Source organism: Sebastes umbrosus, chromosome 1 (assembly GCF_015220745.1).
Source record: "Sebastes umbrosus isolate fSebUmb1 chromosome 1, fSebUmb1.pri, whole genome shotgun sequence".
Classification (NCBI taxonomy): Eukaryota; Metazoa; Chordata; class Actinopteri; order Perciformes; family Sebastidae; genus Sebastes; species Sebastes umbrosus.
This window is the reverse complement of record NC_051269.1, coordinates 16,966,961-16,994,591: the sequence shown is the minus strand read 5'-3', so window position 1 is coordinate 16,994,591 and position 27,631 is coordinate 16,966,961. Positions and strand designations below refer to the sequence as shown.

Genomic DNA, 27,631 nt, shown 5'->3' with positions numbered 1-27,631 from the left:
TAAGGTGATTATACACTAATGAAAACATAGTTATGAATATTTTATTACATGTCTGCTTATAGAGCTCCTGAAACTCTACACACTGTCCCTTTAAACCGTAGACTGTACATAAAGATGTACGACATGACAGCTCCCCAAATACGAAGCCAAAACATCTCGATCGCCCCCTGGTGGCTGGCTGCAGTAAAGGTCATAAAGCCCGCCCACTTCATGTTAGCGGATTGGACATGGGCCAAAGTCAAAGTATGCGTCTAATACATTTTCCCAAAGATGGTTTCTGTCATTTTAGGTCTTATCACGCTGATGTATGTTCAAGTGTTCATTTTTCGAATTAGTTTGGTTTTAATTATAGTTATTTGATATAAAAGGGGGTGTGACGTCATGATTGACAGCTGTGATTGACAGCTGCTCTGACTGAAGGAGTCGCAAGGTAAGCCAGAGGTTCGGGAATTGTACGAGAGAAGAGATGTAACTTTAACTTTCCATAACCATCACGAGTCTGTGTAATAAAACATGTGGCAATTTGATCATAAATGAAGTTATTGAAGATATTTTGGTTAGTTGTTGTGTCTTCCTAGCTAAACAGCTGACGTGGTGCTAACGTAGGAGTTAGGTGGCTCACGTTAACAAACAGTGGCCGGATTCGGCTCATGATTGGCTGTGGTGGATGTGTGGGCGGGACCTCGATACTGCGGCTCCAGCTCCACTATCACTACTGTGCAGACTCTGTCATCAAATGACGTCAAAATCTCAAGTTAGCAGCTCCCATATCCGGATATTTTGGCTTCATTTTTGTAAAGTGGGAGGAAATAGAGACGCGTCGTCCATCTATATATACAGTCCTTTAAACGTACACTACAAAACTTTTATAAAAAGAGGATAACAAAGACAACTGAGTCTATTTTCTACAGTATGGTCTTGTCTGACACTGAATGAACTTGCTGGGCATGAACACAGATATACTGTGCATGATTCATATACCCAAAAGACCCATTACAAAGCACTGACTCTAGGCAACAGTATGGTAGACACAAAAATACAGTCAACACTCTATTCTGACATTAAGTTTGATGTTTTTCTGAGTCTATGTTCTGACCACGCACATGGTAAAATATCAGTATGGGTTTAAGTGAATCAACAACATTCACAGTCTCATTAATTACAGCTGCAGCTTTGCAGAAGTATACAGGATTTCAAATCACCCACATGTTCTATATACAGTCCCCAAACCCCACAGTGCAGACTTATGTATTTTCTTCTCTTTAATTCTGTATTTTCTTCTTGGCTCGCTTAGCCACTACTTTGTCAGCGAATGTGGGAGACAAAATAATTGCCTCTATATTTCCTGAATTGATTTCTTGCACAGTTCTAATACAGTGGTCAGGCTGGCACTCAGGCACCCATGACAGCCCCTGTACTGCAGGCTTTGTATTACAGCAGAAAAAAAGCACTCAAGAATCAACACTCTTTTGTTATTTTCTACAGGTTGTTATCAAGGTCAAGCATTATCAATCAAAACAGAAAGAAAGTTAACAAGACAGGAGATGTGAAAAAAGAAAGTTTTTTTTCTGACTTTTCTCAAATCTTTGCTTTTTATATCATGTTTATTCTTTCATATGTTTTTTATCTCTTCAACCCCTTAAAAAACAAATAAAATTAAACTACATAAGTATATGTTAAAAGTGTTACATTTCCAGTATATACCAGGTATGGACATATGAATAAACAAAACGTTTGAGTTTTTAGGGTTTTCGAGAACGTTGTGCAGCTTTTAAGCCAAAGAGTGCCGGCCATGCGAACAGGATGTGCTGTATTAAAGTGGAAATAAAACAATTTATGCTTCATTATTCTTCCAAAACATTCAACTGTAGGCTACATTAAGCTTATGAAATCAGATTTACTGTGTTAACTGTATTTATTCTACTTGTGTGTGTTTTTCCCCCAATAAATAAACAAAAATCTACCCACACATTGGTATGCATGTTGTATCATGACAGTAGCAGAAATAACTCATTAATTATAGCAGATTTGAGTTCTCAAGTCAACACACAAAACAATTAGAATCAACCCCATCATGTCATGTGAATGGCACCACCAAGTTCTTATGTTCAAACCAACAATAATTAATAATCCTTAATGATAATTGGCAGCGTGTGCAAACAACTGATTATCAACTATAAATACAAAACTGACTTCCTTAGTGTAGCCTTGCTAGAATTAAAAATTTCACTTACACGAAAATGACCAACAATAAATTAAAAGAGCTATGGACTAGTGTTGTCAAGAATATTGATAAATCAATACATATTGATACTACATATTTGAAACAGTTTTAATACACACTGCTATTTATCTTTTAATCAAAATATAAAATGTTATGCCCTCAATGTTGTGTCAATTTTTCCCTGTGGCGTCGAAACATTTTATCAAATATGAATATTTTTCAATATTTTTCATTGTATCAATGTTAAAAATTCCAGTATCGTGACGACACTGCTACGGACACCACAAAGTCCTCCACAATCTGCTCTAGGTTCAACTTCTCTGTTCATTCATTCTTTGAGCATAATAAAACCAGTCCACTCAACATATCTGTCCTGCTGCGCTCCTCAAATTCAAAAAGGCTCTGCAGTCACAACTATGACAGATTGTCAAAAACTGCAGGAAGGCCTCACACACCTCACTGAAGGGAATAGTAAATGAAGAAGTCACGGCTGGAGGATCCACCAAGAGCATTTTTACATTTAGCATGTTAGCCAGACCCAGCATGCACCTGTTGGTCACGCAGTATGTTTGATTTGTGTCACTTTGCGTGCTCACTGGGTGGTGCTTTCAATCAGTGAAAAATGAAGGTTGATGCAACCCGTTTTTAAAACTTGTGCCAAAGTGCAATAATGCTAATCTTAACCTGAACCCAAAATGATGTGGGCCCTAATTTTATTGCATTGTTGTGCATTTTTTTTTGTCCTCTTCACAAAGATCTAAGTGCAGCCCAGGTGTGAACAAACCCCTCGCACACCCTTACACTCAGCCAGTGAACTTACACATTCAACATGTATCCTTTCCAGTGTTTCCAGTAGTTTCTAATGGAATGCATTTTATTTTAAAAAATGATGAGGATGAGATGATGAAATAGATCATAAAACTCCTGTTTTGCAAAAAGCCAACTCCTCCTGCAATCTTCTCTCTTTAATGGGTAGAAAAGACAGAGACAGTTCTTAATGACTTAACTTTTCATCTTGTTTCACTCTTCATGTTGTGTTCCCTGTGGTGAATCTTCAGTTTAATGACCCCTTTGAACCTTCCCTTCTGGTGCAGAGGAGGTAACCGCCACCCACATACTGAGCTGAATGATGGAGAATACGAGGCCCGGCTCCACAGAAACGAAGTTAAGAGACAGAAGGACAGAAAAAAAAGAGAAATGTACAGTGTGTTGTCCACTTGCACCAGTCTTGACTCCTGCGGTCTGACCATGAACTGAGTTTTCCTTCAGATCTAACCCCTTGTCTAACATGGTTTTTCCTCTTAGTGGGCCAGTGGGATGAAGACACCCTTTGAACCTTTTAAGCACGACTTCATGGCATCACGATTTTTTGCGGAAAAAAAAACTCACGGCGTCCGTGTGAGAGAGGGAAGAGACGACATGCTGGATTGGCAGTTAGAGCAAGAGGAGAGTGAGAGTGCATTAGACCTCTGGCGTCAACTGAGGCATCAATTAATGAGCAGCCTGGGAATGTGTCCATCCAGACACACTCTGCACCCGTGAGCCGCAGGAGGCCGGGCCAAGGCCACAGACGACTGGGGGACATGAATAATTGAGGTCCCTGTTTTAAATGTTTAAATGTATTAGGGCCGTGGGAAGAGGTGTTAAGAGATGTACAAGAGGGAGGGAGGGAACGGCAGCAAAAATGTCTCCATTATGTCTCTAATCATGAAGCAACGAGGTGTTCTGTGTCAGTGGTAAAACTTGCTATGTCACATCATTAGTGGGGTGACTTAAGTGCATGCATAAAACTAGCTTTGACAATTCTGCAGTGCGTGTTTTGTCAACCAAGCGGGGATTTGGACAGATTTCTGTCGACGCACTAGCAGTGGAAAATACTGGCCTAATTTTGAGACACATCAAATACATGCACATGGCTTAGTGTTGGCACAATTTCAGCCTAATTCTCTGTGTGCTGAACACCAATGAGGTGGCGATATTCCATGAATAGTCAGTGGAGATATTTGTGATGACGCAAAGAGAGAGCGCACAGTATAAAAGCCAGACAATGACAATAAGTCCAGTCTCAGTACACGTACAGCGCCGTGGGTAACGTCACAAAAATAAGAAGACAGTCATCTTTTCTCTGTTGTGCATCATCGCATTTTCAGTTTCATCTGGTCACTTTTCATTCAGAAAAAGCAAAGACAAATGAATGGGTATCTCTTTCTAATAAGGCATCTTCTATACATTTATAAGCTGGAATTATAATTAAACCACTAGTGTTTAATTGCTAATAAATGATTTGCTAATGCTTATAAAAAATCAATCAGCTATAAATGATGACAAGGAACTGGGGTTACCAGGTTGTGAAAAATCCAGATTGTCCTTCCCGAAAAAAATGTCCATATAGGTTTTTTTGCAAGCACCTCATTACGACCCATATTTGCGTTTACTGTTAGGCGGCGACCTCTGGCCGTAGTAATTATGACGGGAGCAAAGGAGGAAGTCAGGCAACGTAGACCATTGCAACGGAATTCCATTGCTAGGCAACAGCTTGGTTCCATATTTACTTCCTATCAGCGGATTCGCATTCACAGACATTGCAACAGGAAATCAACTGGGACACATCTGGAATGTTTACAATTACAACTGTGAGCTGTGCAATGGTCTATAAAGAGCGACAAAGTCCACGTAGGAAAGAGGTCGGGGTGAATGGATGGGTCTAACAAACACAGGACATTCACCCAAGAGACTGCCGTTTGCGTCCTGTGTGAAACCAAATGTCAACGTTGACTTATTTGAACTTACGTACATAATGTACAATCATACTTATTTTAACCCAAACTATGATCTTTTCCTAAAATAGGGCTGCACGATATGTCGTTTCAGCATCGAGAATAGTGATGTGCGCTATAGTCACATTGCAGGACGTCAGCAAATTAACTCAAACGTGTCATGCTATAACTTTTTTGCTGCTTGATACAAAAGGAAAACTTGCACGGTTCTCATTTCCCAGGACTAATCCAGTGTTTCCCATTAATTACCTACAGTCTAGATAGGCCCGCCACAGTTTCACAATGAACCGTATATATTTTTACACTTTTCAACGGCTGGGGTTCGCCTTTGTCCGAGGAATTCAACCCGGTGGGTCAGAGACGGCCGCTCGGTGTAGGAGGATCCTCTCTCTGGTGCTGGCTGGGCCTCGCTGGTCACATTTCCTTCATGAGCGCTGCGACCGGCTTTAGTAGTTCGGCTTGGAAAGGCCCAGGTTGAAGGTGGCTCGCAGCTCCGACAGTGAGCTCTACAACACCTTCGCCTGGACCTCGCTGCTTCCCAGGGCCGTGTGCTTAATGCTCGCTGCGCCCTCTCTCCCTGCGCGGATGGACGGGGCTTCCAGCAGATTGTCCTCAGTGTGAGGGGTCTGCGGCGATGTCTGCGCTGTCCTCATTGACCAGGTGTGAGGATGTGTTGGAAAAATGTGTCTTGCTGGTATTATCCTCCTCCAACATGACAGTTGTTTTGGGTCTTTAGCTGGCTCTTCTGCTCATCAGGAGGACCTCTATGACTGACTTACAAATGTTTGTAACTACAGATTTGATGGTTTAAAGTGAGATACCAGATACCACTAAGCTTTTATTGACTTAGCAACATTTATAACTGCAGATAGAATGGCTTATCAGAAAGTAATGACCTTTTATTATTGACTTCCTAACATAAGTATCTGCAGATTTGAGTGTCATGAGGGTAATGGGTTACTGACATTCTAATGACACATCAAATCTGCTGTTATAAATGTTAGAAAATCATTCATTAATCATCATCCATCATTAATAAATGGATTTTGGTCCAGATGCTCTTCAGACCTTTTTTCAGAAGGTAAGTGGTCAAACAGCTACAAAGAAAGAGCAAGTGTCATTTCGGAGGAGGGTAACAAAAAGCCAGAGGATTTTTTTTATTTTTTGGTGTTTTTATTGAATAAACGATGGTAGAGAGGAAAGCAAGGGAGCTTTAACCATTAGGGTGAATTGCTGCCAAGATTTTCAGCAATCTCAGTCACTCAGTCAGGGGAAAAATACCACCTCTGACCAAATGGTAGCTGTCGCTGCTTTTCATTGCAACTACTTTCCTTTCTTTGAGCTACTTCACTTTATTTGAGTCACTTAGTTTTCAGTGAGAGAAACTTTATTTCACTAAAGGTTTTCTAAAAACTATTTTGTCTGGTGATGAATCCTCAATTGAAATCAGTTCCCTAAATGACTGATAGGTCTAAAACACCCTGGTTTTCTCAAAGAACTGGTGTATGTGCGTAAGTTAAATTGCACCGAGGCACAGTGTGTGACACTACAGCAGCTGATATTTGTACCAGCCAGTTGTCAGCAGGACACAGTGAGTAAACAAAGCCCTCCTGATTGGCAGCCGTTCCGCTCTACAGAATCCAGCAAAGACGGCTCAAATTGGATGCAAAAACAGCACACTTAGATTTCAATTTCTCCTCCCAGATGGGAGCACCGCGCACGTTGCTTGTGATTTGTCTCCAGTACCTGAAACTAGGGAGTGAAGAATGATCAAATTGACACAGTTCCAACAAGGCTACACGCATGCTGGGTGCTCTGGGCTCGCACTGGTTTCTGAGACGGGCAGGCGACCAAAAAAACATGAGATAAGAGGTGGTATCAGGCTCCTTGGATGTGGGCGGCTTCCTCCGAGCTGCCAGTGCATCACGGCTTCTCCTCTCTCTCTTTCATTTTCTCCTTAATTCTCACCCTCTCTCACGCCGAAGTCCAAAGCCCAAGAGAAATTAGTCACCCCGCACGCAGTGGAGAGGGAGCTGTTTTGTGTGTGTGTGTGTGTGTGTGTGTTTGATCGTGTGAGTGTGTGTTTGAAGGGAAGAGAGAGTGCAAGCAAGACGAAAGAGAACAGGGAAGGAGAGAGAGCAAAATTGTTTTCCATCTCAAGGCTTATAATTCTGCTTTATATCTGAAAATTGATGCTCGTCTGAAAAAAGAACATCAATCGGAGCATCAGAAATCTGCTGCAGTAACAGGAAAAGCCTGGCTGTGCTGTGCGGATACAGCAGTGACAACGAGAGGAAGGACTGGAAATGATAAGAGAATCTACAAGCTTAGGATATGGTCACACAGACTCCTCATACAGGGTTTGAGCCAGAGCGCTCCATTCTGAAAATGACCCTTTAAAAACACAAGATGTCGCTACAACTGTTAGGTTTCCTGATGTTGTCTTTACATTGTCGTTTGTGATATTTCTTCCTAGAAGACACATAGATTACACCCCCAAACTGCTCAAGTATAACACACATTTGAACGTGTCTGAATGACACCTACGTACGTTCGCTTACATGAATCCTGGAAAAGCATAAATCCAGCTTAAGCCAAAATACAAAATGAAACTGTTGGCTGTTACCTAGTAAACTTGTGTTGCAAATGCAATGTCTGTAAGCTCTGCCAAAGATGTGTTTTAGGGAGTGAACTGCCACATAGGTTAGCAAGGATTGCTTGTTTTCACTGTTAAAGACACAACAAGAGTCTGTCAGTCACTAAAAATCCACTGTTAAAGACCTGAGCACATCCTCTTCCAGCCCTGAACCTAGTACCTACACAGTAGTCGATCACTGACCAACAACTAATGCTAGTAGGCAGTAGACAGTAGTGGGAATCCCTCAGCCATTCTCATTTAATCACTTTAATCTACAGACATTCAGAGCTCAGACTGGGACTGGGAAATTCAACGTATCTTCATACAACAGTTTGTATGATTTCCTACGAAAAGTTACTCCTCATTTTTCATGCATTTTCCTACGAATGGCATTACACATGTGTCACCTGGTTTAAATAACTACGGAAGTGGCATAACATGAGTACAGAAGTTACATGACAAATAAATCAACGTTTATGTCTGGTTTCAGACAGGGGTGGCAAAAGTCTGGTTTTTTTTACCCAGCCGTCCACTAGGCTTGTCGCTGTGGTCGGTGTTACCAGTGTTACACGGTGGTCGGGCACACATCGATCACATTACGTACCCACCGCCCCAACCGTCATTTCGCTTTTAATTTACAAAAATAAAACACATTCAGTTCATTTTCGCGTATCAGCACCGTCATAGTCGGACGATGAACGCTACAAACCTGAATGCTCTATACGGAGTCACTACACATACGGTACTAGAGGGAGTTGACAAACCGAGAGATGGCGGAGGATTTGGTGTCGAAGCAAAAAGCAAAAACGCCTATTTGGCAATATTTCAGATTTAAACACAATGCTATAAGGGAACCACAACTTGAATGAGTTAATTGCCGCGAGGAGGACGAAGCGGTCACAGCCGGTGTGCCCGACGCAGCAGCGCCGGGTAGAAAGGTAAGACATCCCAGTACTAATGTTGTTCGCTAAATGTGAACTGGGGACATATCATGCTCATCTTCAGGTTCATACTTGTGTTTTGGGTTTCTACTAGAACATGTTTACATGCTTTATTGTTTTAAAAAACACATTATTGTTCTTATCCATCTTATTCTCTGGGTTATGGCCGTAACTTCCGGTGATGTAGCGGAAGTAGCAGTAAGCAAGTTAGTCCCATAGGCTAACCATAGTGGCTAACCACCAACGGCGCTTCTTTTGAAAAGTAATCACCTTCATTTTACAAATTTCTGCTTTATTTTATTTTTAACAGATATTTAACTAACGTTAAATTAGCGTTTTCTAAAATGTCCTTGCAGAGCTCTGGTACGGTGTTCCATAGACTCCATAGCCCGTCAGCACCACGCCAGGCAGCACTCCTCTATTGTTGAGAGCCAGACAAGCTTGTTTGTGTCTCATTCTCCGGGGGAATATCCATCAGACAGTCTACACTTTGACTGATCTCTTTTGGACCAAGAGTTTTTGAGAAAGGTGGGGAAAAGTAACACCTCTGCCTGTGTAGGAAGATCATTAAGCTTAACGGTGTTCAGTACAGAGCATGACATGATTTCAACGGCGATTAATGAAAATTTTAAATGTCAAAATATTCAATTGATGTAATAAACGTTAACATTACTGACCTTTTATTAAATAACACTGTTGCAACATCAATATTGTGCTCAGGATTACGTGCAAACAGTGTCTGTGTTGACAGAGTTGCTGCTGCAGTGCCAAGTAGTCAGTGCACACCATTGATGTTAAAAATGCCCATTTGAAAGCATTTATTCAACAAAGGGTAATATATCTAACAACGTGTGATAGCATAATAATCATGTCATACAGACTACAGTACTGGGAGAAGCATAAATTAAGTTGAATGTACATTTTCGCTGCTCAGTTGGGCAACAAAAGAGCAGCGGAGAAGAGACATCGGGTCCTTAAAAGGACCGACAGCAGTGCCAGGAGAACATCAGCTATGATGTCATGTGTAAGGAGGACACAGCATCGTAGCGTTTGTCTAATGACAGCCAGTTACTTTTACTATTTTCTGTACAGTTTAAAATCGAAGGCAGTTTATGGCACAGGGCAGCATTAGACTAAAAATAGTTTAAGTATGGTTATCTGTGTAGAAAAAATCAAAACCTTGTTACTGTGGAAGAACTGATCTGCCTCAGAGCTTTTCAGATTTTTCATCGCTTCACCGTCTGCAGCAACGGAGTCAATAAATTAGCTAAATATGCTAGTGTAGGTTATCTGAGGCCACTTCTTCAGGTCGTCCTCCCATCCCTCCATAGTAGAAGGCAGAGGTATGATCACATTATCCCATTTGAGGTGTTCACACATGTTTTACTAGATTTTGTAATACTATCGCTCTAGGAGAGAGGATTAGCATACTGTTACCATGGAAAACGGTTCAGTGACACGACGCAATGGAAGTTATGACCATAATTCACGCAAGGCACCATGTGGGCTAGGAATAAGGTGGATACTGTCTCTCTGAATATACCTGTATTCACCTGCTCCGTTTTAGCGCCTGTCTCTATAAGACCCCCTCCAGAAAAAGCCCAGTCTGCTCTGATTGGGTTGAGAGATAAATATGGTGCACATTAGCAAAGGTAGTTCTCAAGCTGTGGGTGATATATTCTAATGAGTCAGCGTGTGACATAGGAAGGGGAGCCAAATGTGAATGGCTCGTTAAATCACATTTTCTGATCCAAGCAGCCCATAAAAAAATTGACTGGGTTGTCTTATTTCACAGTTTGTGGGTTGGTAGGCGCTCCAGATACGCACAAGTACTGAAAAATTGCGTTTTTCATAATATGTCCCCTTTAAACCTGCAGCAGGCAGTATATTTTTGGCATCATTGGGCAAAATGAGAAAAGAGAAGACGAGGCTCCAGCTCGGCTCCGATTGGTTGTTTTCCTCCGGTCTATGAAATCTTGCAGATACCATTAGGAGCACCGGAGGACACCGGAGGACACCGAAGGACACGTGATTTTTTTCAGATTACCTGTCTCATGCACTACTGTCAGGATATAGTGACTGTTTTATAAAAAATAACTCTTTTTAATCATATTTTTATATCCATTTCTACCCACTGCAGCTTTAAATGGGTCCAGTTTTCTCGATACAGATGGATTTTGAAGTTGACTTCAAGTAAAATACTGATTTTGTCATTGTTACACTGATAAAAGGGGAGTACTTAATCACCCTATTTTCATCCATATGATTTTATAATTTCTTCTTCTCATTTATTTAGTGTAATTGGGGAAAAATGTCTAAAAGGCTATAATATGTCTATGTTATTTTTGTACTATTTTAATATTATTTTATAGCATTCACTTTCTATAAAAGTACTAATGAGTCCACCTGACCAGCTCCAATACAACCCTGGCTCAAACTCTGCCCATCGTCAAAAATGTTCCCTGTTTGCATCAACATAAAAACTATATTTACCCAAAAGAGCACAGTTCGTCACATTGAAATGTGACTGACAAATCACATTGCAAGAAAATAATTAAAAGTGAAATGTTCTGTATGTATTTATAGTGTGAGTACAGCGTGCCCATAACTGACTGATAGAGGAGGCGTGTTTGAACAGATGAAAGAGGAGCGTGAACTGCAGCTAGCCTTGAGCTAATTCTATCACGGTGGAGAGATAACAGTAACACACAAGTACCCAGATTTCTGTTTCTCATTCTCATCGTGTGCATTAGATCAAGGCTCAGACGCTGGCTTCTGCACAATACATTTAATGACATGGGTACATTTTCTTTTGAAGATAGGAGCCTGCTTTGAAGAGCAGTCCTCGGCTCCTCCACTGCTGGGATCTGATGATGGAGAAACCTGACCGGCCTCCCCGTTGGGTCACCAAACCCAGCTCACCTCCTATTGTTTGTGTGATGAGAGGCAGGAGGGCAGAAGAAGGGGCCCGTCAGAATCATGTAAGCACACCATAGGACGAGCTTTCACTAAGAAAAAAAAAAAGCCCAAACATGAAGCAAATGGAGAGACCTTTGACATTAATTGCCAATCACGTTGAGTCTAATTCGTTTAATTATAATCACAACAAGATTGCCGTTCTCCTGCTCTCTCTCAACAAAGAAATAACTAGCGTAGAAAATAACAGGCTCATTTTTAAACCCCTGTAATTGCAATTTTCTACCCAAATTGCAGTCTAATGATTACAGGCAAGAGGTGGAGTTTGACAACAACACCAGAAAGGAGTAGGAGAGAAAAAAAAAAACATATTGCTAAGGACCCTCAGGCACCTCAAGAGAGGGAGAGAAAATCTGCCAACAGAAAACGAGAGCTCCCTTACTCCAATAGGAACCAGCGTTTAGAAGTGGGCTTCTCAAAATCTGCAATTCCCAGACCTTTTCACTGGGCCAACGGTTAACGGCTTGGAGAATTGAGTTCCTCGCTGCTGTGCTGGAGACGGGGTTGATGGGAATTCAGCGCAAAGGCACAATATTGAGAGTGGAAGCTGCCAAATACTGACTACCTCAAGGAAAAGGAACAGCGATGGATTGAAGGAGGACAGAGAGAGAGAGAGAGAGAGAGAGAGAGAGAGAGAGAAAGGGAGGGAGGGTTGTTAGAAAAGCCTGATGCCCGACAAAGCTGAAAACCACCTCCATGGAAGAGTGGAGTCTTAAGCTCTGCTGAGGCTCTTCTCCACTCAAACCTCATTGTCCTCAGTGTCCAGAGTACCTGAAGAGTCAGCTGGAGAAATTCCCAGGTAGAGTCACATGACATAGAGTATGTTCAGGATGGACGGGAACACTTGGGCTCAGAAAATGTCAGTTTGCTTGCATGAGTCATCCCTACACAAAAAAAGTAATATGGGAATCCAAATGGATACATTTCAAAAGATATAAGAATCCTTTTGAAACCATCATAATGTTTAATATAAACCTGAATACACTTCTAAGGATTGTGGTTCACAACTTGGGATCGGGGTCACAAGGGGGGTTAAAAGATGATCAATAAGATAGGAAATTTAAGCAGACATATTTTTGCCACACAAAGTGTATTTTTTATCATCAGGCATAAACAATCAAACAAAACATGGCGCCACAGCTGCTGAATTCATCCAAAATTGACGGAGAATCTGGAAATAAATTAATTCAAGCTGCAGATTTTATATCTACCTGAGCAGAGAATTAAGTCACTCTCCCTCTGTGTGTGTTGTAATCAGAGCTTCTCCATGCTTTGTTGACTTAGTCAGATTGCCCCGTGTGCTTTTAGTGCATGTTCGTGCATGTGAGCGTGCCCCACTGGCTAGCTCACGGCCGCCACTCTGCACTGCTCTCATACGGCGGTTACAGCTGAAACACTGTTAGTTCTGTCAGCAGTGTTGCCCTAGTTTTCATTGTTAGAACCATTTAGCTACGCATTTAACACCTTTAAGGTCTGTGATTGAATGTTTCTTGCTGAAGTGCATCTTGGGAGTTGTAGTTAAAGAGTAACTTATCACCCCCTAAAAGTCTTATTTTTGCTGACCTCCAATGGTTTAACTTCTCACCTTGCTACAGTGATGTAAAGGTGTACTCTGGGACACTGTGACATCACCCAACAGTGATGCTGGATGTGGTTACAAGTGCAACAGGCTTGAAACTGTCAACAAACTAATTTCATGACCATCCATAGACTGTATATAAGAAGTGCACGTATTCACCATGACATCACCTATTGGTTTGTGGACTGCAGATTTGAAGCATCGAGTTTGCCATCTTGGTTTTTGGTCGTCGCCATCTTGGTTATTTGCAACCAGATGTGACCGGGAGGGTGGAGTTAAGTCCAACCGAACGCTGAATGAGACATTCTTAAGCGACCAAAATGTTACAAATAACTTTCATGAACTGAAACACACGGTGAAAGGGTTAAAGTTGTAAGACAAAAACATGGACAACTCCCAGACCGGACAACGCCGTGGTAGCGACCTGTCAATCACAAGGTAGCATACCCTAAAGCATCCCCTGCTTTATGGTCTATTTGACTCTAAATGGGACCATCGTTTACTAAATCATGCTGTATTGAAGAAGACTTGAAACTAGTGACTGAGACCATAAACTCATGTTTACAATGTTTACTGAGGTAATAAATCAAGTGAGAAGTAGGCTCATTTTCTCATAGACTTCTATACAATCAGACTTCTTTTTTGCAACCAGAGGAGTCGCCCCCTGCTGGATATTAGAGAGAATGCAAGTTTAAGGCACTTCAGCATTGGTTTCACTTTTCAGCGCTCCAACTGTCCATCACCTCACGCTGTCTATAGGAAAAATGAATGGGACTTCTAATTTCAGAACCAGGGAGGCCCGAAAAAACTCTTCTTACTACTTCAAACTCCATAGAATATGATTTAGCAGAGAAATAACACAAATACACCTCAAAATATGCAGAAATTTTAATAAAAACTTGAATCCACTACTGGAACGATGCCTTTAAATGCATGACAGGAGCCGTTTACTCGAGTCAGAGTCATATGAACTTTTCATGATCGAGCCCTTTAGGATCACAGTCTGTACTCCAGTCATGCACACTGAGCAAACAACAGAAGTAACTGATATAATACAATGACATCACAACACACACACACACACTCGTTAATAGAGCAGTAAGCGATACAAAAGCCTGCACACATGCATGATGTGCCCACACAAATCATTCTCAAACAATCAAGAAAACATCCTCTTTTACAAACACTGTTGCACTTCAGATGTACACACACACACTCTCCCTTTTACACACACACTCATACACAGCAAATCAGCATGAATAAATAAGATGTGGAGTTGTGCTTCACAGCCTAATCTCTGAGGAAAAAACAGCTTGCCGCATCGGCAAGGATCAGCCTGGGCGAGTTTGGGACACTGCTGGCTTCCAGGAAACCAATTTGTTTGTTTATTGTCTTGGTGTTTTGTCGGCGGTTACAGTTCATTGCAGCCAGCCCATCTTGGGCATGCTCCTTTAAATGGCATCTATAAAACATGGGATGTGCTCTCGCCATGTCCTCCTCCTCCTCCTCCTCCTCTGTACATGACGGAGCTGCACACGAGCGTAACAATGCTGCATTTTCGTTCGCTATGGTGGTGGGGCTTTTGAATTTTCCCCTTTAAACACCCGATGGATTCACCCCAGCAGCTCGAGCCGGCGCTTTGAGAGGTGGAACAAACTGTGCTTTCTAAACACATTAGCCTATGAACACCGCTGAGCAGTGAAATCTCAGGGTGCTGAAATCGGGTGTAATCATGTAGATAGATGGCTGACTTTTTATTGTTCCACTAAGCCAAATCTGCAAGGCTGGCGGTGAATACAGAGTTTCTGAAATGATGCAATAGCCAGGGTTTTATGGTTAACTCGTGGTGGTGGTGCTGCAGCGCTATGTGACAAGACACTGGGCTGTCACATGTATATGTATCCTGCATATATATTTGACATGCCCACTCACTATAGGAAATGCAGCGATGTAGACATGGAAGAGCCGTAGTCTCAACAGGCAATCTTAATAGCACAGGGCTGTGAATACATACATAAGTAAAGTACAAAAACTGTATTGTTTTGTCTCATGCCTGCAAACACGAGCCAGACTCTCATATTATGCCCTATTGATCTGACAGAGTGAGCAGGAAGCTGGCGGAGAACACAAATACTGCCTGGGGTGGCTCCTTAAAACTAGAGACAAGCCTCTTATCCACGGTGTTCTCTTCCTCTGGAAATCACCTGGTGGCTCATGCATATCAAGTGCTCTCTCCAAGCCTCGGTCTCTCTGTCACTCTGCCTTCTTCAGGCTCTGCTGTGTGTTGCTGTGGGATGGTGGTGGCTTTCAAAAAGAAACGCACGACTGATAATCCATCAATCCTCTGCATTCTGGTTATTTAAAGCTGCAGTGGGTAGAAATGGAGCAAATATGATTAAAAAAAAGTTATTTTTATAAAGCGGTCACGATATATCCTGACAGTAGTGCATGAGACAGGTAATCTGGAAAAACAAATCGTGTGCCTCTGTGTCCTCCGGTGTCGTTCGGTGCTCCTAACGGCATCTGCAAGATTTCACAGACCGGAGGAAAACAACCAATCAGAGCTGAGCTGGAGCCTTGCCGTCTCTGAGCAGCTGTCAATCACTAGCGAACTCTGATCAAACGGTCAAACTAGGCAGCGCTGATCAAATATGAATCAATATTCTGTTACGTTAATGCCTATTTCTCACCTCAAATGTTTAAAGAAACATCTTGTAGTGTACTGTTTAGCTGTAAAATGACAAAGTTTGTGACTCGGCAGCCATGTTGAGATCAGTTGAGGAAATACCAAGCACCGCCCACCAGCCGGAGCACAGCCAATAGAAACGCTCTCTCTAAAATGACCTGTGATTGGCCAAAGTCTCCCGTCACGGGATTTTTTAAAGCCTGAAAGCAGAGCCATGAGGAGGTGCAGAAGTCTAGTTTTCTCTCAGAACACTTGAATTACAATATGCTGAAAGGTTATTATGGCGTTTTTGCCCAATGATGCCAAAAATATTCTGCCTGCTGCAGGTTTAAATGTCATCAAAATCGCAAACATTTTTGTTTCACCATCTGTTTGCGAATGCCACAGTGCTGCTTGGCAAGGTTACTGTGGCAGGATGTTTACAGGTACAAGTTTATTCTAAGCCTTTAGCTCTGTAACAAATTCCCACTTTTTTTACAACAACCACAGCAGAGCGCACAAATCTTTTTCAAAGTTTCCAGTGTGTTGCTATCAAATACAGTGGAACTGTCACAGGGATCCCATCTCCAGTAATCCCAGGGTGGCCTTTGCTCTGCCTGTCAGCAACACCAGCCAATAACACGGCACAATAAAACCCTCCAGAACAACAGTGGGCCGCAGGCAGCTTCAAGGGCTACTGACGGCGATCTATAAAACAATATAATGGGTTGCCTGTCAGTGAGTGTGAAAGGGGAAGATCTACACCTCCTTTGACTCTCTGAGGGGACTTCAATTAATCACAGCAGAATTGTATCAGCCCCGCATTAGGAGTGTAAGGTTATTACCATGCCCATATTCCGCAGGATGAAATGCGCTGATAGCACTAATTGAGAGGAAGAAAGAGGAAAAAAAAAACAGCTGACCGCACAAGGCTTGTCAAGGGGATGAAGGGCAGATAAAAGAACGGGGTGAACAAGGAGATGGATAAAAAAAAAGAAGAGGAGAGCAAGTGGGAATGAAGAGGGGAGGTGTTGCAGAAAGAAATATTCACAGCGGAGTGTGTAATCATAAATATCTACAGTCAGTGTAGACAGTGTGACAGCACACACAAGAGCCACTTTCCATTAGGGACTCCATCCGTGTCTTCTCAAAACATAATCCAACAAGATAACAGCATTGTACTTTCCTTAAGTCACAAACAAGCCGATTATAGCTGGAGCTGCTTTTTTTATTCTTATTATTATAATTCTGTTGGAGTTGAGGGGAATCACACTGATGGAGGACACGGCCCACGCTGTGAAGTCAGCTGCAGGTCCCAATTCACTGTAGAGCCTTACTGTGGGGAGCCATGTTTAGTATGTTTGGGGGTTACCGTTACCAACATACAGTATACAGGTGATAGAAACACTGAGATATAGAAATATTATGCACTACTTTTTATCGGGCTGAGGGATTCCAAAAACTGAAAAAGAAGCTGCATACAGATTGGATGTAACTGCATCACATAGATAGATAGATAGATAGATAGATATGAGCAGAATGACAAAGAGAGAGATGATTTCATGCCAGTTTTTCCACAGATTATCAGTGATAAATCCAGTCAAATATTTTAGATTTTTCTTATCTGAAGCCATGATTATATAGTAACTTGTCTGCATACTGATGAGACCACACACACACACACACACACACATTCACACTCATTTGCCTTTTATATATGTTTCTAAAAAAATAACAAATACATAGAAAGATTAAATTTCTTTATGCACCCAAAATGAGCAACCTGCAGATCCCTCTTGATTTTGGACTAATTTAAGCAGCCAATGATGGTTTCATGTTGAATGAAATAGACAGCATGATAAAATGGACATTTCCCAGCCTATACAGCTACACACCTGCACACCACCTGAAGTCATTATAGAGTTTCCAGCAGCTTGCAGAGTGTCTCACAAGTTAATAACTATTTATCATAGTGGAAGCAATCAATAGTGTAATCGATAGGCTCAGTTTATTATCAGGTTTGTCTGATTGGCTGTTTGAAATTCACAGTTTAAATTGTTTGTCAGTGATTTCTTCACACATGATACAGTTTATAATGTGCAACATGCACCACAGTGTCATATTCAGGGACCTACCTGTCGTTGTGCTGTCAATTAATCCCCCGGAACGTCCCTCTCATTTATTCTCCATAGTCAACCACTAAACCCAGAGACCTCTTCTTCACAGAAATGCCATTTCCTAGTCGCTTCAAGACGCCCTCGTCGACAACACATTACCTAAAAAAAAACAGGTCTTAAATGTCAAAGCTCTCCATCCCCGAGTAAAACAAGTGTAAAGTGCGGCTGCTGGCTACTTGCAGACGGTGGAGTTGAAAGTCTATAAAAGTTGCTGCTGGTCCTCCGCCGGCTCTGACTCACAACTTCTCCTCCTCCGGAGCGACAACACGGCGGCTGCACAGACGCTCATACTGTCTGCATGCAAGCAGGATTTTTGTTTTCTTTTTTTTTATTATTATTACAATCCTCCTTCCAGGTTTGTAGTTGCAGTTTGGCAGCGTCTTCGTGCAGTTGAGAGAAACGGATTTGATGATGTGTCCGAGAGGATGAGAGAGAGAGAGCAGCGTGTTGTGAGTGATGCTGAGGATGCTGATGCTGCTGCTCTGCTGGTGTTTCAGCGCCACCCAGTGGAGGTCTGTGGTGGTGACAGGACAGGAGGTAGTGCAGACATTTATCATCTCACCCCAGCTTCAGATGATGATATCCGGATGGTTGTGTGTGCCCTATTAATTAAAGATGGCAGCAAAGTAAATGTTATTACAAATGGCTTCATTGTAACATTATTTTTAGGTTCATTAATAAATTGAATGTGATTTCTTATCTATTTCCTCTGCTCTTATGTTGATGGAAATGTTTTGCAAACAAACCAAAAGAGGGAAGTTTATGATGTGATATGGTTTTGGATAAAGTGCTTAAAGCTATTTTTTTTTTGATCAGTGGGTATATGTTTAAAAAAAGATTTAGGGACTGTATGAAAATTATTTGGGTCGAGGAGAGTGTTGAATGTTCTATTTTATTTCATGAAAAAGCACCTAAAAATATATTTTTATATTTTCTGTGGATCCACACTCCTTCACTACTCTCCCCAGAGTATCCCAAAATAATGACTAAAAAAATAATAATAGTTATATGTATGATAAACATGACAAAATGGTGAAAATACAACCACTCTTAAACCTTCTCCCAAAAAATAGTCATACTACCCTGCAGCAAAAATAAAAATGAGAATAACCTCACTATTTATTGACCACCCTTCATCCCCTAATAATTTGTGTACAGTCCCTTACTCAGAAGAAGTTGCCTGTTGTTATGACATGCATTAGGCTCCTGACTACTCACCAAGGTTATCATAATACATCTGTTTGTCTCTGACATTCAACTTCCGCTCTCCTCAAACATCATTGCCCAGTCTACAAACCCCCCCCCAACTGCATTATCATCTCTCCATTTCTCAAGCAGTCTCTTTCGTCTGGCCCTCCGAAAGGCAGGAACGGGTGGAATAATCAATACCAACCTTTGAGATGGCCCATGGAGATGCGAGGCAAGCATTTGGGTTTGGATTTGATTGATCTTGGACACCCTCAGAGAGTGTTATCATCATAAAGCCAAAGCCATCTACCTCATAGACTTCTCTGCAAACACACACACACAAAACACACACATGCGACCAGAATCAAAGGGCAGAATACACAAATCCCCAGAGACCAAATACAAAAAATGTCAGGCTATTATCATTGACCGGGCTGAGCTATACAATTCAAAGCAGATATGTAGACCAGAGCCGGGCTTCACATCACTTCACAACTGCCTGTGAATAGAAAAGCTGTTATTTTGATTCTATTTATGTCATTTAATATATTCCCAAAGTCATCAAGTGTCTTCCGCCCTCTCTGTCACACACACACACACACACTGGAAGAGGAGATGACCTCATTAATCTTTAGCGCATTGTATAGACCGATCCTGTCATACCCCTGACACTGTGGTTTGTGACACAGCTCTGCTCATTAAATCATATGACAGGATGAGGTCAGCCGTGAGGTAAGGTGTCTCAAGCTGTGTGAGAGCAGATAAAGCCAGCAGTATTAGCTTCTGTGAGAGAGCTCAACAACAAATGTGTGTGGCAGCTGAGGTGAGTCATAAGGTAATCCTGGTTAGGGATCATTTGGCATCAAAATCTAATAAGAAAAAGTCTCTGGTTTTGTCTCTTTGAGGTCACACCACTGGGGGAATGAGGAACACACACATGTGTTTTGTCATCTCACACAGGAAACCACATTTAGGCCTTGTTACTGTAGGTGGCACCTTGCAAAACACTCAACATCCCATGCTTGTCATCCTGTGATTACTTTCAGTTCACACACACAGGGAACAACAGTTGTGGAGGGCTGCGTGGCACAGACATTGATTGTGGTGGTTCAGCTTAAAATAACAGCACCCTGCAGGGAGCAGTGCGAGCCCTCTGCCTGAACCCACACTCGCCTTCGCTGCGGAAGTGTGTTTGAAGACAGTGGGACGTCTACCAGAAAATTGCAAGAGGAAAAATAGGAGGCGTAATGGCCTCAGGAATGGAGCCGGCCATCAATAATGCAGAGGAAGCAGCAGTTAATGCCCCCTTTAATTCAACAGGTCTGCAGACACTGGGACAGTTATTCTTCCTCGGCCGCAGATGCTCGATGAGAGGCGGCTACATCAGGCTTTATGGCTTTGTGTGCGGCTGCACTGCCAGGTCTTTCCCCCAACCTCAATCCCGATTGCAGGGCCATTAATGGGTTTTCATCAGGGGCCCGTCCTAATGGAGTTTCCAACTTCACCAACTCACTCAGATGCCAGTGGGGAGCTGTAGCCACAGAGAAAGAAATAATGCCCACACAAAGTCAGAATATATGAACTCAATTTAGGCTGAACAGTGAGAGTGGCGGCAGCTTTAATAAAGAAAAAGAGAGCACAATCAAAGAAGCCAATGTTACACTGCAAAGATTACCATATAGAACGTGCATTGTCTTATTGGTCAGCCGTTCAAGTTTAACACAAGTGAATATATGTGCCATCAAGATGAGAAAAATCTACTTTTATCAATACATAATGTTTTTCTGTGTCACCTACTGTATAAGAGAAATCTCAATACATGTGAAAATAGATTGGATCAAATAAAAGGGCAAACTGTATGTTCTCAAAGTAAATTCAAAGAAAGGAAGAGAAAGTCACAACTCAAACTGTTTATTTTCAACAGTGGTGGATGAGTGTTTAGATATTTTAAGTAACAGTACAACAATATAAAAAGACTCCAAAACACGTAAAAGTCCTGCATTCAAAGTACTACTTAAGTAAAGGTACCGTAGTATCATCAGCAAAACATACTTACTGTAAAGTATCAAAAGTCTCTCGTTCTGCAGAAAAAATAAGCCCTGTGTATGTTATACCACCATATGACATTATTAGATTTAATACTGATGCATCAATGTATGGGTAGCATTTTACTGTTGAAGCAGGTTGAGGTGGAGCTAGTTTGAACTACTTTATATAAATGTAGGTAGTTTAGTCCAGTGGTTCAACAACCTTCAGACTGTAAAGCTCTTTCTCTACTAGCTGAGCTGTCAGGAGTCTGTGAGGTGAACTGTGTCTCAAGAATTAGACTTTGTCCATTTGTCAGTGTGAACTTGTTTCAGTATGAACATGTTTCAGTGTGAACATGTTTCAGTGTGAGCATGTTTAGGATCAGGAAAACACCACATGCCGGTAAGGTAGATACAATATGATAATGTGTCCTCTAGGGTGACCCAAAGTGCAAGACAAAGTTATAAAGTGCCCTCTAGGGTGCCCTTCCAGTGGAGGAAACATGACGCAGTGCCATATAGGCTGCCCTCCATGCTAGAAAACTTTCTGCGTGCTGGCGCCCCACCACATGCAGTTGTGCCCTTTTTATTTTTTGCCCCTCAGACATCCAGGGTTCAACCTGGTTGTACACAGGAAAAGTGACAGAAACAGTGGTGCAAAGAATAAAAAAAGAAAACTAGAGAATGAAGTTCAACCCCTGGTTACTTTCTCACCTGCACACAGCTGACCAATCCCGGTGTGAAGTGAATGTCGCGGATTGATGTTTTTGGAAAATTACAGCTCCCCCTTTTCTGACATGAGAAAGGTTTGGGGGGAAGAGGTTTCCGAAGCTTTTTTACCATCTCACAAGCAGTTCTGATGAAGCATGTTGGTGCCTTAAGGGGTCCCAACCAGACACTGCTTCTTTGTAAGGGAACCACTGGTTTACATATATGTAACAATACATTGTCTTGTATTTGCTTGTTGTATCTGAAAAGTAGTAACTATATCTGTTAAATAAATGCAATGGAGGAAAATGTACAATTGTGTGATAGTGGGAAAAAAATTTAAATACTCCAGTAAAGTACAAGTACCTCAAAATTGTACTTAAGTACAGCACTTGACTAAATAGATTTAGTTACTTTTGTCAACTAATGCAAATTCTTTAGATCAACATTTCAGTACATCTTGCCTTCCTTAAGATTAAGATGACATTGCTGTTATGAATGTGTTTCTTTGCTGACTACAGTACCTGTTAACCTGTGAGCCAGCACCACATTCAAAGAAAATATGAGACCACATGAAAACCTTGTTAAGATGAAGATTTTTTTTGCAGTGTAGATCTAACTGCAGTGCATTCGTCTTGCATTGTCACACAATGAAATATGAACCCCAGAGGTGTTCTTTTTCCCTTTTTTCCCTTTGTTTTTCTCCTGATGATCTGCACATCACATGGCTCGCTGACCTCCTAGCAGAGATCTGGTCATCGTATCACAGAAACATGTTTCTCTGTGATTCTGCCTCCGCAGCCTCTGACAGGAAGTAGTGGGTCATTCATCAGCAGAGAGATTAAATCTTCATCCACTGCCTCTGGATGCTGAGAGCACTTCATCTTTGAGAGAGGAAATAAAATGTATTATTTTTTTTTTAATCCATCCTTTAGGGCAAAGGAAATCATTTCATTTGCTTTTATCACTTGCCAGCATGTCGAGTTAGCAATAAAACAGCTGTTATTACAAAAAATGGTGATGAACATGAATTGTGTTCCTGCTGAGCCGAAGAATTACAATGTGTCTGTCTGTTATAAAATGCAAGATAGACAAAACTCCCATCTGTTTAAAAGGTCAACAAACATAATGATAGGTTCATATGAGCCTCTTCTACAGCATCTATTCTACAGCATCATCTCCTCTTTGTTTTCAAACTGACTCTTCTCTTGTAACACTTTAGCTCCATCTAGTGGACAACACACACAGGTGCAAACAAATACAGTGCACACAACCTCATCACTGACTGTCTCTTTACTTTACTTCACTTTGTTTCATGGCAATAAAGCATAGAAAAAACAAAATATAAGTAAAGGTACTAATACTACTTTTTAAATAAATAACTTTATGATAATTTAATGAATAATAAATAGGTTTTGTATGTAAAATCAGTGGGGTAAAGTAAAAGAAGAAATACTAAACTGTGAAAATACTCCATTACAAGCACAAGTCTGAATTCTCCTAAAAGTAAAAGTACTGTCAAATACTATTAGCAAAATAAAGCATCAAAAGTAAAAATACTTAATGCAGAAAAATGGTCTCCGAGAGCATTTTACTGTTATATATAATATCATTGTCATAATAATAACATTATTATTGCTGATAAATCATCCTAAACTTTGTATCTAAAATCTTAATCCGCAATATAACAAGTAACTAATAATAACAAATAATGTAATGGAGTAAAAGTATAAAGTAGAATATTATGGAAATGCTCAATTAAAGTACAAGTAGCTGAGATTTGTATTTAAATGCTTTAGTAAATGTTGGGTCTGATGCTGAAATGTTGTGGAGTAAAAGTATGTAGTAGAATAAAGTGCAAATACATCAAAAGTAGGTCTATTTGAGTAAACATACTCAGTTATGTTGCACCACTGTAATAAATAAACAAATAAATAAGTACACAAACATACAAAGACACAACTACCCTGGTACTGTAATGTAGTCTGGTTCTGCTTTTACTCCCTCCAAAAATACAACTAAAATAAATAATAACAAATAAATGAATTACAAATGAGTATCAAGGCAGCTGAGCCCATAGGGTGATATTAAACTCAATGTAGGCAACTGTATCTTTCAAATCAAAGTTAAGTGATTTATAGTCAGTAAAGAACAGTAGGCTAACAAAGATAATATCACAAATAAAAGAGTAGTGTTGACGTTTGGAATAAGCAGGAATGGGTCGATGGATGTTTCGTTTACCTGGCGACGCTGATTTCTAGAAGCAAAAACCAATCAATATTGGTGCATTAAATCACGTCAGCTTCAGTCCTTGAGCGCTGTCAGCTGAAAGATGGACTGTGACCTCAGATAAAAGTGATTATGCAACACAGTTAGAGGCTACTCTTCCCGTACCATTAGTGCTGCTCCTCTTTCTAAACAAGGACTCTAGTCTGATGCTCCTTCATGCTCTGATTAACCGTGCAGTGGTGCTGTGTTTCAGTGATGATGGTGAAATATGGTGAAATATGGTTACTGGGCCTTAAAACCGAGCTGCTGATACAACTGTAGTGCAACAAGTGATGAGTCAGTGTACTACTCATGCTCTGCTACAGTTGCATATAGTGAATGTGCAAATAAAATGTTGTGAAATCATGTGTCAAATCATGATGTCATGTTCCTAAGAATCCTCTGTAAACCTCAAACCATGTTTTAGAGATCTGTCATCATGTCATCATTTTGTTTGCTCTCCAGAAAAACATCCAGTACTTCTTTAAGAAGGCACCCATTATGAATATAAATACTGAACATCATAATTATTCAAAATACTAAATTTGTGGCAGATCTGTTGTATTGGATTACATTAAATTGTACCTCATTACGCGGCCATGGAGTGTAAATATAGTGAAGTAAAATGTACAATGAAATAAAACTGCCCCTCAAAATTGTACTTATGTATAGTACTTGAGTAAATGTGAATGTACCGTAGCCCTTATGATGAATGAATTATCATTAAAGGAACAGTGTTTAAGATTTCAGGGGATCTATTAGCAGAAATGGACAAACCAAACACTGGCTCTAGAGAGGGACTTTCACGTGTTTACGTTACCTGAAGGCCACCGTAGTTCTCTGATATGCGACAACTGTGGTAACGTGAGCCGCAGAGTGCGAAACCGTGGCGCCACCAGTGGGCAACCTCCGGGTCTGAAAAGCGAAGCCAATGCTGAAGTGCCTTAAACTTGCATTATTTCTAATAGCCAGCAGGGGGCAACTCATCTGGTTGCAAAAAGAAGTCTGATTGTATAGAATGAGCCTACTTCTCACTTGACTTATTACCTCAGTAAGCATTGTGAACATGAGTTTATGGTCTCAATCACTAGTTTCAAGTCTTCTTCAATACAGCATGATGTTCATTTAGTAAATTATGGTCCCATTTAGAGTCAAATAGACCATAAAGCAGGGTATGCTTTAGGGCGTGGCTACCTTGTGATTGACAGGTCGGTACCACAGCGTTGTCCGATCTGGGAGTTGTCTGTGTTTTCATCTTACAACTTTAACCCTTTCAGAGTGTGTTTTCAGTTCATGAAAGTTAATTATAACCATTTTGGTTGCCTGAAAGTGTCGAAACGAAATTCAGTCATTTGGTTGTACTTATGGTGCCTTCAAATGAAACTCGTGAGCTCGTGTTTACAAAATGGGAAGTCGTGTACACGATATGCTTGGCATTCAAGTGGTTAAGTCGTGACAACACCGCGGCAATATTAACGTTGCTGTCGGCATCTAGAAGACACAGAGGCTAAAAATTTAGCAAGCTAGCAAGTGGGTAACATAATGCAGTAAATGCAAAAACATCATGACAGAGCAGAAAGATGAGGCCATTGGGAATATCAACATTTTCCTCAGACCTATTATAAAATTATGGAGAAAAGCAATATACGGCTAAAATTACAATATAATAACTTATTATGCACCGAAAAAATAACTTCCATAATTTCCGCCATTTCTGTCAACATGAAAAAACACGTCACAAGTGGTGAACTCGGAAATTTCAGAAACTTTCCACTTCCATTAGCTTCACCCCCTCGTGTCACTTCCGGTTGCAAAAAAACAACATGGAAACAGCCAAAAACCAAGAAGGCAACGGCCAAAATGCCAAACTCGAGGCTTCAACGGCAGTCCACAAACCAATGGATAATGTCACAGTGACTACGCCCACTTCTTATATACAGTATACATTATACAGCCGTCTGACCTCCGTTGCTCGTAAAGTAGTGTTATTATGGTAAGGATGGCCTCTGAGCGAGGTAACGGCATTACCACAGTTTTGCATTCGGAGGCCGTCGTTACCACAGTTTTGGAAAGAGAGGAGTGAGCGGAGGGGTACTCAGTTGGTTGCGATCTGCAACTACACCACTAGATGATGCCGAATCCTGCGTACTGCACCTTTAAAGGTGCTATTGGCTAGATGTCGCATTCTCCCTCCCCCGTTCCATTGCATTTACTTCACAACAAGTGGTTGTCAGTTTGTTGGGCACCCTGCATATTTTATGGTCAAATGGAGTGACACTTAGACATGTGATACCAACGTTGTTATACTATTGTCTCACAAGCCTTGTTAGAAGTGGGAACCAAACGTCAGATATCTTCCAAAGAAATAAACAAAACATTCATTTTGGACCCGTAAAATATTTAAAAATGCTTAATTCACAATTATTATTTTTTAGGAAAAGCCATAGTTTTATAACGCACCTTTCTAAAAGCTCTGTGGAAGTATTTTTTTTTTAAATTATTTGTCTACATAAAAATTGTATTAATAAGACCTTTAATGTATCAATTATTCAACGATCAGAGGGATTATTGTTCTAATCAGTGCCTTATTAAAGGGACTGTTTGTAACTTCTTACATGTATAAATCAATCCGGGTCGGTGTCCCATGCGCGCTCGCGTGTGGCTACGCTGTTCAGACTCAGACTCCAACACAAACTACACGGAAGCACCAAAACCACAAAGTTATATCTAGTGAAGCCCGTCTGTTAAACAGTGTTGGCCACGGTCGGAGGACGCGGGGGAGACGGTGCTTTGGTCTCCAGGGCCGTAGTCTCTGCTGTACTCTCCTCCTCTGCCTGCTTGCCTTCACTCAGCTCGCTCCACCTCACGTTCATGCGTGCACACTACACACTGCAGAAGAGTTAGTTTAGCTCTGAGAATATCTAGTGAATGTACAGTTGACGTTTATGCAGAAATAACTGCTGCAGCTCCTCCAGACCAACAGAGGTTTTCCGTGTCTTGTGAAGTGACGGGGCTCAGCAACGAGAAACGTTATCGTCTCCGACCGGGTGCCGGTGTCTTCCCTGTTCTCTCCGGCCGCGGTCGGGAGACGATAACGTTACTTACTGCGGGGCTGAAGCAGGAAAAGCCAACACTAGGATCAGCAGTGATTCATGGAGAGACCCTCGTCTGGTCAGCTAACATTACTGCCAAGCAGCTGAAATATAGAGTGATATTGTGGTTTTAGCTGACGTGTGTCGCCTCACTGTTTTGAGCGATGCTCGTTCATGTCTATTTAGAGCGAGCACAAGCGCGAGCCCGACGCTGACTTTCGCTGACTTAACGGCCACAGGTGTCGCTGTTAACAAGCATTTCTGATTCTTACAAACAGTCCCTTTAAAAGAATTATTATGCTTTAATTTAGTGATTAGTTACTTAAACAAAACCCTTTATAAATGGTGCCTTTTGGATGTGGACAACATAA

The 27,631-nt window shown here is 41.2% G+C and overlaps 1 protein-coding gene across 1 annotated transcript in view; it reads right to left on the bottom strand.

The window, feature by feature from the left end:
- Positions 1–18,446, bottom strand: part of si:dkey-238f9.1 (chemokine-like protein TAFA-2) — a 115,815-nt gene extending 97,369 nt beyond the window's left edge. Inside the window, exon 1 of the mRNA XM_037785463.1 lies at positions 17,936–18,446. The gene's annotated coding sequence lies outside the window, so the exon portion shown is untranslated. The remainder of the gene's footprint in view (positions 1–17,935) is intronic.
- Between the last annotated feature and the right edge of the window lie 9,185 nt (positions 18,447–27,631).